This window comes from Bacillus rossius, chromosome 1 (assembly GCF_032445375.1).
Source record: "Bacillus rossius redtenbacheri isolate Brsri chromosome 1, Brsri_v3, whole genome shotgun sequence".
NCBI lineage: Eukaryota > Metazoa > Arthropoda > Insecta > Phasmatodea > Bacillidae > Bacillus > Bacillus rossius.
In genome coordinates, this window is record NC_086330.1 from 123,521,059 (window position 1) to 123,537,894 (window position 16,836).

Consider the following 16,836-nt stretch of genomic DNA (forward strand, 5'->3'; position numbering starts at 1 on the left):
TCCAATCATCAGGAGTTACGATGCGCACATTTAATTCACAAGCAATAATCTTTAATTAGGGTTCGGCGAAATTACACAATTTTTATTCGTTGATTTTAGGGATCATAATTATTTTCCTCGGCTAGTAAGGTTCAAAATAAAGTTGGTAGAGCTCAGAGTCTCTCTCTCTCTCTCTGTAGAACCTCTGAGTTGCTGTAGTAGTGTGTAAAAAATAAATAAATTCTTATAAAAAAATCAGTTTTATCGTCGTACAATGTCAAATTACTTCAAATTATGTTTATATTAGTTTAAGGCGGCGATGTGACGAATTAAAGGAGTTACGTGACGATGTGCATGTAATGGAGGAAACAAATTTTTGCACTTTTAATTACTCACGTTTTACACTCCTAGGCCCTTTATCTTTCTAGATAAAGCCTAAATTAGTATCTAGACTCCCTAAAATACATAATTATCCAAGCTCTATCCGGGATGCCTACCGCTAAATAGCTAATTCGTAGGATTTAATTTCGCCGACGTCACGAAGTTCAGCTTTCTTAGCTGGCCATTATAAAACTCTATAGCTTCTTAAATTAAGCCAGTTAACAATACTCAACTTAATTTTAATGGCGGGCCGTGATTGGCCGAAAACCAAAATCAGTTACATAAATTTGACGTCCCTCGGCTTTAGGTGCACTCGGGAAACAAGGGAGGACGTTGACGAGGCATAACGGCCTGAAGGAGCCGAGGAGACACTTGGGTCGACATCAAATTACTTCATAAAACGTGAAATCCGCACGCAACAATAGCGCGGAATACAAAATTTCACGTAACTTTTAAATTAAAATTTATTGAAACAATAATTTATATTACAAAATAACGGCGTTAACTTTACCGTTTACCATCTTAAAGTTCAATTACTCCTTAGAGGGGTCTCGACAATGGTCAATTTCAAATTGTCCAAATAAGTCCATAGAGTCACATTCTCATAGATATATATTAAAAATAATTTACCGTTTCTGAAAATAAAGCACATATAAGACATAGAACAAATATGAAATAAATCATAAATAATAATACTTAATCTGTCAAAACAATAACAGGTTGCAGTAGACTGTATATTGAAACGGCTTGGATAAAAGAGAAAAAGACTTGAAAAAATATTAAATCCTGGCATTAGATTTGTGTTTGACAAGGATTTTTTTTTATAACACTGCCCATCTTGTTAAAATTAATTATGTAGTGAAGTTTTAAATTTTTCTTTGGATTTGTGTAGTTTGGTTTGCACCATTCGTTACAGATAACAGCACCAACACTTGTTACACTTTCCTGTTTTATGATTTATTTCGAATTTAAGAAATTACTTCTGCTGTACACATAAAAAATAAAAAATAAATAAAATATATATATTATTATTGAGTATGAAGCTAAAGTATGTATCAGGTGTTTTTACGTATACATTTTCTATAGAGCTGTAGCAAACCGTATGTATTCGTTACTGAGTAACGGGTGCGCCGTCTATATACGAGTAACGAAACGTTACACACGGCTGGATTTCGTTACTCGCATTTTTCGTATGTTTCACGTCTGCGCGCGCATATTCGATGAATTTACGTTACACAGAACGATGTTTGTTTATTAAGTAAAGTATAATTTGGAAATTCGTCGTACAAGTTTTTTTACTGTTTATAATAAAGTATTTTTTACAAATTAGAAATATGTATTTTTTTTTATTATTTCGTATTTTCACATTTTTTGTTTGTTTTTATCTTAAAAGAGATAATATAATAAAACCGCTCTATTGAGATGTAATTGTTTCTTGGTTAACAAAAACTGTTAATTATCAAATATTGTTAATTGTATATATTCTATTTATTATTATTTACGCGACGTCATACTGTACGCGTACGCAATACGACTCGATTCGTTGCATGTTATGCGGTATCAGAAGTAACGAGTAACGATACGATAGTAACGAGTACTGATTGTTATAGTAACGAATACATACGGGTACGCTTATTTTCGTTACTTTTACACCTCTAATTTTCTAAGTTTTGTAAAGTTTTTAACAGGAAGTATATTGAAAACTCTATGGCGTAAACAATGGCAGACATGCACTTGGCATAGTTACCAATCAGTGAATATTAATATATTTGACTATTTGAGAGAGTATTTTGTGATATGGTATTTGTAAGATTGTACTTTGTGTTTTTTGTTGTTACTGATTTGAGTTTAAAGAATCTGTCATAATTTTACGGTAACTTTGCAAACGGTGTTTAGGGGCGTAGAGGTAAGGAGGCATTTATTAATTTGGATTTCTGGAGATAGACTCGTATATGTAGTGGCAATCTTACTTTTAATATATGTTTACTAGTTTAGTTGCTTGATGATTTTCTTCTTTGTGAATGTATTGTGCCCATTTGAGAGCAAATTTTTTGTTTTGACGTGTTCGATTTATTTAAAGTCTCAGTAAACACATTGGCAGTGAGAGTTCCTATGCTGGGTAGGTGTGTTCGAACATCTCCAGTAGTGCTAAATGTAATTTTGGGGTTAGTGTAGTGTACGATAATCAAGAAACACTTATAATTAGTGAGGTAATAACCACAACGGGTGAAGTCATTAAGATGGACCATATAACCCCTATTAATTATGAGTGAGTGTATTAGAGGCCTCTTTGAGATTAAAATACGTAACTTTGAAATTAACTTATTTAACCTTTTTTTGGAAATAGAAATGAGTGTGTATTCAGTGCCATTCCCATGCTTTTATTGAGTTGTAAATGCAGAGTTTAGGATTTTAAGATAACAAGAAATGCTGAAAATTGTTTTTCTTGAGTACTGCTAATGTTGCTTCATTATTTAGTATAGGCAACTTTTTCAATTCCTTTATATATTTTATTAACCTTGAAAGATACATGTTTGTGTGAAGATATCAGGGAGAGAGACTATACTCTTGTATGTTTGCGATTGGGTTCCCCCCTGCATAGCAAGGAGTCCCCTACCCCTTTTATCTTATTTACCATATTACTGAAGCCTCAAGTCCTTCTTTCCTCTCACAGCTAATATCTTCCCCCCAAGCCTTTCTGTAATTTCCTCGTGTCACTGCTTTTCCGTAAATAAAATAATATAATTAGGAATATATTTTTTTGAAAACTTAAGACATTCCTCTATTTACCCTGCAAATTACCATTTGTAGTTCACATTTGATAGCCTTTGCAGTGAGATGGCTGCCGCAATGTTTTGCTTCCCATGTGGTGTCCCATACATAAGAATGTGTATATTATTTATTTGGATATAGTAATGCAATATAACGTAAATAATAACTTTTAAAAAATTATGTGTGTCCCTAATATGGATACAAACCCAGGCGTCAACCCTTTTTTTTAGCAGTATGGAGGCGCGAAGCGCCAACATGTTACGTGTGATACGTGCGCATAAAAGGAATTGTCATTGCGTGTATCAAAAGTAGTAATTCCTTTTATACGACAGGTTACGTGCTATCGCATGTAATAAGTCGGTGCTTCGTGCCTCCATGCTGCTAAAAAAATCAGGGTCAAGGGTTGATGCTTGAGTTAAATTGCACAGTAAGAACTCACATAATTTTTTTTAAAAGTTATTTACATTTCATTATTTACATTGTGTTACAATATCCAAATAAAAAATATACATGTTCTTATGTATAGAAAACCACGGGATCAGCAACACAATTAAAACACAACAGTGGCGGCTGCTTCTCTGATTTGGCTATCAAATGTGAATTACAAATGGTAATTTATGAGAAACCAGTAGCAATTAAGAAATGCTGTTTATAGAGTAAGTAAAGGAACATATTTAAAATCTCATTATAATTGCAATACACTCGTAACATTAACTACTTTGATTATTAAAGTAATATCTATATTGACTAAAGTTCTCGTAAATGAACGACAGACCCACACTGGAAAACAATAAATGGTGCCTGCAGTATCAATGCACAGGTATTGTAATCTAACCCATAAATGGGTATTTTTCAGAAACCAGTAATTTAGAATAACAGTTTTCAGGGTAAATAAAATGTCTTTAGTGTTCCAAAAAAGGTGTTCTTGAAATGAAATAATTTATTGATGGAAAAGCTGTGACATAAGAAAATTACCATTCATTTCACTCCTGCCCCGTTCTCACCAGGAACACTTACTTCCCTCTTTCCATTTGTCTCCACTCCCTCTGGATCTTCCATTCATTATTCCTCCTCCCTCTATACCCTCCTCTGTACAACCTATCTCCCAGCTCTTCCTCTTAATTACCTTAAACAGTTTCACCAGTCTTTCTACTTTACTCCTCTGCAATGTGTCCCACCCTAGCTCCATCATCAACGATGATCTATGCATCTCCCTTCTTCACCTTTCCTTTTCCTCCACATACTAATTACCCATCTGGCTGCCCTGTGTTGTACCTATTCCTGCTCTTTCATTTCCTTTCCCAGGTACAGGTCCCAAATTGCTGCAGCAAATTTCATCATCTGCCTTACTTACGTGGAATATTCATTTTATTTTCCGTCTTGTCCCTTTAAGTGTTCTACTAATGAGCCTAGGTCCCTTCCTCCCCTTCTGTACTACCTGCTGCATCTGCTGCCCCCAACTGAGGTCATCTTGCAAGTTAACTCCAATTTGTATTCCTTGGCCTCCTGAATCTCTTGTCCCTTCCAACAGTATACTTGCTTAGCTACCTTTCTTCTCCTTGTGAACCTAACTACCTTTATCTAGTTTATATTAATGACAATTCCATTTGCCCTCAACAAACCATCCAACTTCTCCAAATCATCCTCCAGTTGTGCCGCTTCCCCCTCGGTTTAATTTATCATGCAGTTATCCACGAACAATCTCAGTCTACTTCTCATTTCCTCCCCTACTTCATCATAATTATGAATAGAAGGGGCCATTACATTCCCCTGCTCTACCCCTGATGTCACATACCCCTCTTACGACCATTTCTTTTCCAACCTCACACACTGTTTCCTATCCCTACGGAAGTCTCCTGTCCAATTCACTACTCAGCTGTTCTCTAACAACCTGTCCACCGTCTCCAACACCATCTTGTACTGCACCCTGTTAAACACTTTTTCAAAATAAATCATCCTCCAGCAGCCCAGTCATCTCATCTTGAGGAGAAATCCCTCCTAAAGCCATGTTGCCTCTCATCCATCTAATCCAACACCTCTTTTTCCTACATGTAGGCTCACTATCAGTCTTCCATCACCTGTCCTCCACTAGACATCAGGCTGACAGGCCTATAATTTTCAGGTACTATGAAGTTCAGGGGGATTGTGGTATAAACTGCTAATAATAGTTATTTCATGGATTGGCTGCAAATGCACAGGATCTGGGTATTACATAGGATTAAAAAGTGCAACAAACAGTGAACACCCAACACAACAAATTCACCGACTATTCAAACACTCTCAGAAACACCACTTATGCTGCACCAGAAAACAAACGGTACTAAACCGACAAATCCTCTATGAACTACCATAAATTTCTGCTCACAGCTTATTTATGCTGACACTAAGCAATGGCCTCATGAAATTATACGCAAACAATTACTTCAGTTTGAAGATTCTTACCTCCATTTATTTTCAAAACCATTTGGCATTATGGGAGTCAAAATATGTCTTAAAATACAAACACAAATCTGCAAAATATACAAAACATTTAACAATTCTGAACTAATTCAATTGCAAAAACCTAAAACCACCTGTTTTTATAGTAGCACTCATCTACTCATCATTAAAATAACAAATTAAACCATTTCCTTGATAAATAAAATACCACACTTGACATAACTGCTATAAAAACAACACTCTACTTCACATGGAGCTTATGTGAATATACATTATACACTACTAACCGTAAACCTTTCCCACGTAATTAAAATCCCATAATATTGTACTTCTGTCTGAAACCATCCACCACAATGGTTAGTAGAACTTTTGTGCCATTTCTGGACATTTCTAGTCTCTTTATGCCATTTCTGGACATTTCTAGTCTCTTCATGCCATTTCTGGACATTTCTAGTTTCTTCATGCCATTTCTGGACTCTAGGTTTCAATTCGGGAGTGGAATAGCTGAGCAACTGTGAAATTTATGCAAAAAATTACAGTTGTAAATTATACATTGAAATGTAACATAGTCAATTTTGAAATTTTTTTTTTGCAAAGCTGCTAATATATATAATTACCTCTCTATATATTGTTCGTTTATTTTATTGTTTTAGGCAGTTGATTTGTGTTGTCAATGTTGTTTACTTTGAATCATATTAGTACACCAGGAGATTGTGAATTTGTAATTGCCACAATAATTTTTAATGCAGCCCATCTCTTGTTAGGGTATGAAGCATTTTATAATGTTTTTTTCACACCATTTGCTCTTTTACTGTGCAATATTGCAAATTTATTTTAATATTTCATCAAATTAATTATTATACAATGCATATTTTTTCTGATGAGTTAATTTCTGCACAACTGCTAAGCATTTATACTGTCTGTGAAATTGTGAGTTTTTGTGTATGTTTATGGTATTATAAATTCATTTTATTGTGTTGTGGCAATCCAAACCTCTTAACAAGCTCAAAATTGGTCTGAATTGTACGTACCTACATAAAAACACTAAGCATTTTTTTGGTTCTAAAGTACGGCAGAATTTTTTTTAAAATGGTACTCTAAATGATTCATAATAAAAATAAAGTCGCTTGAGAACAAATACTGATTTTACTGCTTTTTATTATTCTTGTCCAAACATTCACATTAGTACAATGAAAACAATTCAAACTGGAAATGGTACTGAGATGTCCAATGGAAAGGTTATTTATCACTGATTTGTTTCACACAAACTCATGGTCAAAACCAAGGACCCTTTCCTTGAAACGACAACTAAAAACAAATTTTAAAGTCTCGTTTCGGGCTTAACACAGACAACTGCATTAACAAATTCAAAAAAAGTTTGTAACTCTGCAGCGCCTGGACCGCAGCCACTTAATTTGCTTCTCAACTATATTATTATATTTTTCGAGCCATTGCCTGACAGCGACCCTTTGGTACCACTGTCGATCTGACTACCTCCGTCCACGGAGGGAGGTGGTCACTTGTCCCCCATAACCAATTACATATAAACTTAAGACACACTTTCAAAAATCAGCCAATCAAAGCACAAGTTACAAAACATGAAAAAACTGCGCATACATGTAACTAGGTGCTTTCCCTTCTCTGTGTCTTTCCAATTCTGATAATACATTTGTCCTTGAGTTCCCATGCTAAGCGGAACTACTATTTTTATCTCTTTTTCTCACCCTTAACACTGATGTAATTTACAGTCACATTGGATTGTCATGCTTTCAGACTAAGGATAAAGAAAAATATATGACTACACCTGAAAACGTAACCAACCAGCCCAATATGTTATAATGACTTTTAGCGGCTTTAAAAGTTTAAACTAAGTAAATTAACAGACGTACTTAAAAACATGAACTAATGATAAATAAGTGAAAAACAACACTTTGCCAACATAAGACTACCTCTTAAACATATAATTAGCCATTATTGAAATTGAAAGAAAAAACCTAACCAAGTACTGAAAATTAAAAAAAAAAAAATTATTTATGTAAATGTTTTATAGGTTAAGAGGGTAAGGGTCTGCAATGCTACAGTATTAAGTTTTTGTTTGGTTAGTTTTTCGTTGGGTAAGTTAGGTTGATTACATAAATAATATTTAAAATTGTTGTTAAAGTATTAAAATTGTGGTTTTCACACATCTATATGATAGCAATGAAGGTGAAAGATTAGTCACGTCAACAACATTTAAAATACTTTAAAATTGTTAAAAGGCATGAATTCTCGAAAAATAGTTTTTTCCCCCAACTGGATTTTGGAAAATTTGATGTAAAGGGCCTTAAGTATAGGAAAATTGTGTGATTTAGCTAATTAAAAGCCAAGTAAATATTTGTGGGAAACTATTAAACTGGTGTTTTTTAGACATCAGCAATTTTCATAACCAACAATTTTATTGAGAACATTTTCTTGTTTTAATTCTTTTCATACCACAGTTTCTCTTGAAATACATTTCCTTCCCCACATTAAGTATTTAATAATTTGGAGGAAATTGAAACTTTTAGTTTTCCTAGGATAATCAAGCCTCAACATAAGTAGTGATGACAAAAGCCCATCCTACACAATGCCCAATTTCTGCTAGACCATCTGTTCACGTGGGTATAAAAATAGGCATAAAAGTTTTTATAGCAGAAGAGAAGAAAGAATTTGTTACTTTGTACACACAATATGTACCTAAAATGCCAACAGAAAACCAGCCAACACTGTTGCCAACCAAAGCAAGTATTGGGTTTGAATATGTTGATGTCGATTTAACCAAATAGTGTAAAATGACAGCAGTTTATTATAAAATTATGTGACTTTGTGAGTTATATTTGATATTTTATCTTCTACACTTCAGTTGCAAAAATATAACCAAGTTGTCTTAGTATTTCAAAACAAATACAGTGCAATTTTAGACTTAACAAGAGAGGATCAATTGATTCACATAAAAATCTATGTTAATTGATTGCTGATTAGACTACTTGGACAAATGGTAACTAACATTTTTTTTTAAACACAAGACAAAGAAATAAGCATAGTTTAAGAAAGTAGTAGTTCCCATAAAAGAAAACAATCTCCATTTTCATTTAGGCAACGTAACAGATATGATAAATGATATCCAATGATAAATTTGTTTATTCATCAATAATTTATGTCCAATCATTTCCTAATAAATGTAGATGTTTGAGAATTATTTATATAAGTAAAAATTAAGGCTATATACCTACCTGTTATGAAATAACCAAACCAATGCACTAAGCAATGTTTTAAAGTTATTATAGCAATTAAATAATAAAAGAAAATTATTAATATATTTTTTCATAAATCACACTTTGTATGATTTATAATCTTTATAAAAAAACGTAAAAAGTTTGCTCCATTGATGAGATTTGAACCATGTAAAAAACACTTGCTGTGACTTTGAACCACTCACTCTGCGGCTGTACTACTGAGACACTGTGATATTGTAGTGGAGACTATGTATTCTCAAGAGAGTGATGCTAGTCTTCTTACATATTTTTTAAGTTGTGATTACTTTTTTTATCAACTAGTTAAGAATACCAATTATATTTCAGGTTAGTTTTACTATCATAAGGTTTGATTTGTTACACCAATATTCACATAAGTGAATATATATGGGATTATGTTCCCAAATGCAGGTCCACCATTTTGATGACTTTAGCTCGTGAGTACAACAGAAAAATAGAACACGTTCTATTACTGTTTTAGCTAAGACTTCGGGTATGAGCCAGACCCCTTGAAAGGCAGCTGAAATGTTGCAGGTGCACTAACAGAAAAAAGGTATGAAAACTGCTAAGTAAATGGGTGTCATGTGATGGAGCTGGCGTGAACACCATTTTCTGAATATTTGCCTCACAGAAAAGTAGTTAGTGTAAAGAATTGTTGTTGGTTGTATCTGAGATGCAGCTGCAGTGGGATACAAGTAAAATCTTGATAGTGCTGCAGAGAACTTGTGGACGTTAGGTTACAGAAATCACAATCGGTTACGCATGTCACACTTCAAAAAGCAGAACTCTTCATTGAAGGCGAATCTGAACCGCGCTCTAAACCAATTCCCAGTGCACACACTATCTGTTCTGACCTTGGCTGGGTGAACCTTGGATTCTACTTTTGGATGTTGATGGACTGGTCTCTTCTACCTCCACTGCAGTCGCATTCGCAGTCGCAGATGTCAATGATGCCTGAGACTTACTTACATCACTTGAGCCAGGTGCACTTGTGAATGGTTGAGTGTAGCGCACTCCCTGTTTAGACAGATATATTCCGCCATGGTCAGAGGGGGTGGGTGAGAACTCGCATCCCTCTGTCTTGCTGCCAGAGTCCTTCACGCCATTTATAGACTCAAGATTTCAATTCTGGGGCGGGATAGCTGAGAAACTGAAATTTCTGCTAAAAATTAACACTTAAGTCATAATTCCTGAGGAGCACCAGTTTTATTTTGATCGGTTGTGCCTCCTGTGGCAGATTGACTGTCTCAAAACGCGACCACTCTCGCTCGAATGGACAAACGTACTGCAGAGCTACACCTTTGTGAATGCCATGCACTAGTAGAAATTTAGCTCTGATCATGTCACGCATGGCATGACAACCACGTCATCTGTGCACGCAACTCATGCGTGTTAGAGCACTGGCTTCTTTCTTTTACACATTGGTACCAGTGAAATATGTTTCACTAAAAAGTCGAAAACTGTTTAAAATGGTTGCAGTGACACATAATGAAATAACTTAAAAACAAGAAGCAAATTCAATTTTTATTCAACTCTTGTTAGTATGGCATTAGAATTTTAAAGACTGACAATAAATGAGACAAAAGCTCTTATAATCAAAAAACCTTTTGCATGGGCCTGATTATTCGCAAAGAAACTTAAAACTATTTAGCAAAATATGTTCAAATAAAATTAAAATAATTGTATAAGTTTGGCACACAATAACAAGAAAAGTTTATGAATGCATTAAAATTGTTTACAAACATTATAAACTATAATAGTATTAATTTTGATAAATATCTGTTTTATTAAGTTGTTATCAATCGGTCTGTGGCTAATGGTTCTCAACTTGATGAGAATAATAACCATGTAATGTCTGTATATAATGATTAAATTTGAAGAATATTTGATTTATTTTTAAATTTTGCAATGGGAGTTTATGAATAGTAAATTAATAATGGACTGATGCCATTGCTTTGTTTTTATTGTTGCAGATAACCTATAACTCAACGGATAGCCATTCTATCTTATTCTCTATTCTTGTCCCTTCGGTTTCTTTTATCTCTAGATTATTTGTGACTACAAAAATATGTAGTGTTGTCAGTTCATCATTAATTTAACAGTCATGGAGGATATGCACCTTGCAAACAAGGAGTCCTGTCCAAAATATAATAAATTCATGTGTAAAAAACTGCTGTAGTGTCTAAATGCCCTTTTGAAAAATGACAAAAGTATTAAATTTAGATGTTAAATAAAATTATTTTGTTGGTTAATTCACGTTTATGCCATAAAAATACACTAAGTTTACTTATATTCACTATTCATTTTTTAATCCCTAACATAGTGAGATAAAAAATTAATTACAAATCAAATGAACAAGGAACTCAATTTGTTTTATTTTGTAAAACATTCAAGGCTCAACTATCACATAATTTATTTTGTGAAAATATAATTAAAATACTTAGGCAAGTTTTTACAATATTGCTGATTGTTGAGATCAATATATTGTTATAAAATGTAATTAATATATAGCGTAGAAAATAATGTTTTCTCCTTGAACAAATAACACAAAGTTGACTTTATTATGGCACAGTGTTACTGTTGGCCATGGTGAACAATATATCAAAATACGCTGACTATCTTGTGGTCTGGCCCGTTAAGTTTTGGAGGCCTACCTTTCACATTATTTTACTCTTTTTCATGCTCTAATGCTACAGTTAAATTGTAGGCCTTAAATTCATAATGGGCCTAAAAATGAAGGATGCAAACATGGGAAGGTTAGAGTTTTATAGTACGTTGTTCACCAAGGTAAACAGTAACACTGTGCCAGAATTAAGTTCTACGTTATTTACAGTTCCTTTTTAATTTTCATCTAATTTGGTTGGGCTAAACACAGACTTATAATTTTGAAGTGCCAAAAAAATAGCTTAATACCAAGTTGGCAATATTGGATTTGTTAAAATTAAAATGTCTATTTAACTGAAACAAAATTCAGATAACTGGACCTATAATTCATGATGGGGGAATCATAGTTGGCAAACATAAACCTAGGATTTAAGGCTTGGTCTTTGGTTGGGAGGGATTAAAATTAAATCTAGGATCACAAGTTTATCACAGTAATCTTGTCTAGACCTGGGATTCACTGACAAATCACAGTGGATTATACATGGATTCTTGAATAATCAAATGGGACTATCTTGTAAACCCAGAATTAACAAGTGCATCATAAGTCATGATGTGTTACTACAATCAGTGAGGATATTGCTATTCACTGCAATTACTGTATCTTGGAAAGTACTGCACATTGCTTTATATCCTTTGAACCTTGTAACAAAGGCTAGAATGCTATGCCACAGGTACGCAGCCAGGGGGGAGGTCCATAGGGTCTGGACCCTCCCTTCAAGGATGTAAATTTAAAAAAAAAAAGTGAAGACAAAATTATAAAATTTCAGCAACTTAGCTACATAAGGTTACAGAGAGCTTTATTTGGAAGGATTATTGTAATCCTTATAGATCAACATCTCATCCGACATGCCTCATACACAGAAGCAGCAGGAATTGTTTGCAAGAAGTCGTTATTTAATGCAAGTTTGCATACGTGTTTAGTTGCATGTCTTTTATACAAACTTGACATTTGTTTTCCATGTATTAAAAAATCAAACAATTGACTTTAAAAAAAATTATTTAAAATATATTAATAATAACCAAAATATGATGTTCAGTTTTCTTTTCTAAAGCAAAATCATTTCTTAATTTTCTATGTGTAAACGTTGGACTTGTAAAAAATCTATTGTTCCCTGAGATTTTAGTGTAACAATTTTCTTTTTAGTTGAGTCCCTTGTTCCTGCAGCCAGTTTTCATGGAAGTCCAATAATAAAATTGGCATACTAAACAAAAAAATTACCCAATATTTGGAGTTTTCTGGTGGTGATATCAGTCAAAAGTCATTAATCCCGCATTCTGTGATTCAGTAGATACTGTAATCGGCACCAACCTAGTTGCTCACGATCACACACACGTGTGTGTATATATATACACGTGTGTGTGTATATATACATACATACACACACACACACACAACACACGCACACACACAGCGCATACAGTGCACTTACGACATGTCACTGGAAAGCAATGAAACAAAATAGATAAAAATGTGAAATCTCTGCCAAATGAAAGGTAAATTCTTGGAGAGTTTACCTTTTATTTGGAGAACTTATCTTATGTGCAACTTATTTAGGTAAACTTAAGATGGAATCTGATATAGAAGTATATTTTAAACCCATGTTTACAATACAAATTTTTTTTTAAAACGCCCTTCATGTTAAATAATGAGCAGGTTGAGTCTGTTCTGCTTGTAGACTTGTGTAGCAAAGTTAGTTATAAATGAGTTAGTAAAAAAATATATCAGGTCATAAAAAGTTATGAGAAGTTTGAGTTATTTCTACAGCCTTGAAGTTTTTCAAGTGCTAAGAAGTATACTGAATCAATATTTCTGTAAGATTGGTAGAAGTCTCATAAAAATGGTTTCTGTTTGTTATGTTTTGTAAGTTTGCTTATTAAAAAGGTAATGTATCATTTCATTGGTTTGAGGGTAGTGCTATGCATTTAAGTTTCTGACACATATATGTAGGAAACAAGTCATGGTATGTAATGTTAATTTAAACAGATTGTGATAAGGTGTTTATGGAAACCTAACCGTTTGAGTTAATTTGGTTCACTCTGTCATGTAACGGAGATTACTCAATCATAGTGGGTTGTTTCAGAATCATTATACTTTCTTGCAAATCTTAGAACTGTGGTAGTTCAAAAATTTACAGAATTTTCATTTTTACCACAAATTAAAAAATCTTTATTTTATACCTTTGTCAGACAATGAATCTTATTTTTTCTATTAATCACTTAGTCAATATTTTTTATGATCTCAGCTTTCAGTGTATTTGGTTTTATAAGGTAGCTAAAATGAGACTATAATCATGCGAGGTTAAACCTGAGGAGACCCAATCTAGATTTCAAATACGGGTTGACTTTTTGGGGTTACGTTTCCAAATGTGTATAGTCTGATAGTGTTAACTGAGGTAAGGTTTTTGAAACTGCCTATAAATGCATGGAGTGCAGAAAAAAAAGTGAGAAATATTTTCAAAGTGGCTTGGGTAATAATGATGAAGTAACTACGTATCATAATTTATAGGAGCAATATTTGCCAGATAATTTGCACTGGGCCTTATACTGGTGTAGACAATATTTTATTTTTTAAATATGTTCTTTGTGCTGAAAATTCAAGTCCACACTAGCCTAGCTGTGATAATGTAGGGTCACCAGGAAGAATTTAGGCAGACTGGATTTAAGTGTGTAATGGTATAAAACATAAGACGTGTGCAGGCTTATGTGCTTGAGACATGATGTATGGGATACAAAATTCCTTGGTTTACTTAAGCCATGAATGTCATTATTTAGTCTGCTAGACCTTTTAAGATATTAATTGAATATTCTTTTAAATTTTCTCTTTATATTCCGTTAAGTCCTGATCTTGGTAAAGTTATGAGGCTATGGAATGTCATATAGCACATCATTAACAATCATACAGTAGCTTTTAGTAATAATAAATATTTAAATCAAATCATAAGTGAAGATACATTTGTACTAATTAATGATAATATAAATTTGTGATTTAAATAAGTAATCTATGTTTTAAGTGTAGAATGTATGATAAAGCGAAAAGTTGTGATATCACTACCTGACTTATTGAAATTAATATCCTATATTTGTCCTGGACAGAGATAGTTAAAGACAACCAAAAAAATATTGCCTATATATTTTATAAATCTTTAACAAATCTCTTATCAATTGTTTTAGTTCAATTAAACTATAATTGTGCATTTTTATTTTATTTATTTATTTTTATTTATTTATTTAAATTTGTTACATGCCCACCGACAGTCTTGGGACTTTAGAGGTGGGCACGACACAAAACAAGTAAAAACAAACACTATCACAATAAATAGAGACAGCACAGGATAAACACAAAACATGAAAACAGAAATGATATACAAAAGGACAAGATAACATGACACATTACTTAGCAAAATGTTAATTACATAATTATTAAACTATACACAAAATATTTAAAAAAAATGGATAATACAAAATATAACATGTGAGTAGAGAACAAGTTAAGAGGATAAATTTTTAAGTTTAGATAATTGATTATTATTGTGATTCCTAACTAATCAGTATATTATGTCATTAAAGTTATGTAGAGTACAATATGTTTGGTGTAAACGAGAATTAAATTGTGGTATTTTTAACCCAGTGGTTTCAAGGAGATAAGTACAGTTAATTTTAGCGTTAAACAACAAACAGAGAATCTAAATAGACTCTACGTGCACCAAGAGGAGTTAATGCAGGTGAAGGAAGGTTTTTTAAGTTTATTAAATTAATTAATTTTGTTTGTATACTTTCTAGTTTATTTGCATCGGCCGACTTGATGTCATTCCAGATTACTGAACAATATTCTAATTTGGACCTTATTAAGGCAAAATACAGGGAGAGAATTGAGTCTGAATTGGTAGCATAAAAAGTAATAAATTTGATCATAGCAAGGGTTTTGCGGGAAGACATGTATAAATAGTTTACATGATTATGGAAAAATAATTTTGAATCTAAAATAACACCAAGATCCTTAATTGTTGAACATTTCGTGATTACAGAGTTTTCTAAAATATAATCAAAATTAAGTGGTTGATATTTCCTTGTAAAGGATATAACAAATGTTTTGTGTTTATTAAGTGTAACCAGATTAAATTTACACCAATTGTTTACTTGGAAAATGTCATTTTGTAATAAAATACAGTCATTCTGTGTTATTATATTCCTAAATATTTTTAGATCATCGGCAAAAAGTACTCCTGTAGAATGGTTGAGAATTTGAGGCAGGTCGTTTATATATAAATTAAAAAGAAGAGACGATAATGTGCCTCCTTGAGGGACACCAGAAGAGATACTAAACAGGGAAGAATTGTGGTTATTAATTGTAACATAAAAACTTCTATTAGTTAAGTAATTAGAAAACCAGTTTGTAAAATTTTGAGTTAAACCAAAGTTAAATAATTTTTTAAGAAGTATAGAATGGTTCACAGTGTCAAAGGCCTTGGCTAAATCAAAGTAACAGGCATCCACTTGCCCTCTGTTGGTAACCTCTCTGTGTATAGGATTTAAAAAAGTAAGCAAGTTAGTGGTGGTCGATAAACCTTTCCTAAAACCATGCTGACTGCTCAATAAACTGTTCTTAAGCTGGAAATTTAAAAATCTAAAAATTATTTTTTCAAATATTTTAGAAAAACCATTGAGTAGAGAAATAGGCCTATAATTGTTAACATTCTGTTTAGAGCCTTTTTTGTGGATAGGTATCACCTTAGCAGTTTTCCATTTCTCCGGGAAAACAGAGGATTGTAAACTAAAATTAAAAATATGCAGCAAAAGAGGGACTAATAATTCAGAGCAGCCTTTTATAATGAAATTAGGTATGCCATCAGGACCCGTAGATTTGGATGATTTCAACGATTTTATGCCCCATAATACTAAACATTCTGAGATTGTGGGCACATGAATAGATACTAAATGTATATTGTTTGTCACAGGTTGTTGGATACATGTAGAAGGTTCGTAGACACTGGAAAAATATTAAGCGTATCCATTGGCTAGTTCAGCGGGATCATTCGTAATAGTTCTATTAATTTTTAGAGAATGCTGTTCATAAAAGCCATCTTTCATTAGTTTGACATATCGCCAAAAATTTTTGGGGTTAGTTTTAATATAATTATTGGTATTTCGAGTCCATTGAATTTTGTCTCTTTTTATTAAATATTTTACTAATTTACGATAATAAGAGAAAAGTGAATAGTAATAAGTGTTGTTGGTTCTTTTATAAAGCTTATGGAAATGCTTCTTTGACTTTAATGCTTGAATTAACTCACTGGTAAACCAAATTGGAAATTTAGATGATTTTTTGTTT

General features: G+C 32.9%; 1 protein-coding gene across 8 annotated transcripts in view; it reads left to right on the forward strand.

Annotated features, from left to right (window-relative positions):
* Positions 1-2,042: 2,042 nt before the first annotated feature.
* LOC134544578 (GTPase-activating protein skywalker) overlaps positions 2,043-16,836 on the forward strand; it is a 95,196-nt gene continuing 80,402 nt past the window's right edge. For 5 of the 8 annotated variants that reach the window (XM_063388491.1, XM_063388501.1, XM_063388489.1 and 2 more), the window contains exon 1: positions 2,043-2,266. The gene's annotated coding sequence lies outside the window, so the exon portion shown is untranslated. Of the gene's footprint in view, positions 2,267-2,302; positions 2,480-16,836 lie in introns of those variants that run through there. The other 3 variants (XM_063388496.1, XM_063388497.1, XM_063388499.1) reach the window with 2 other exon arrangements.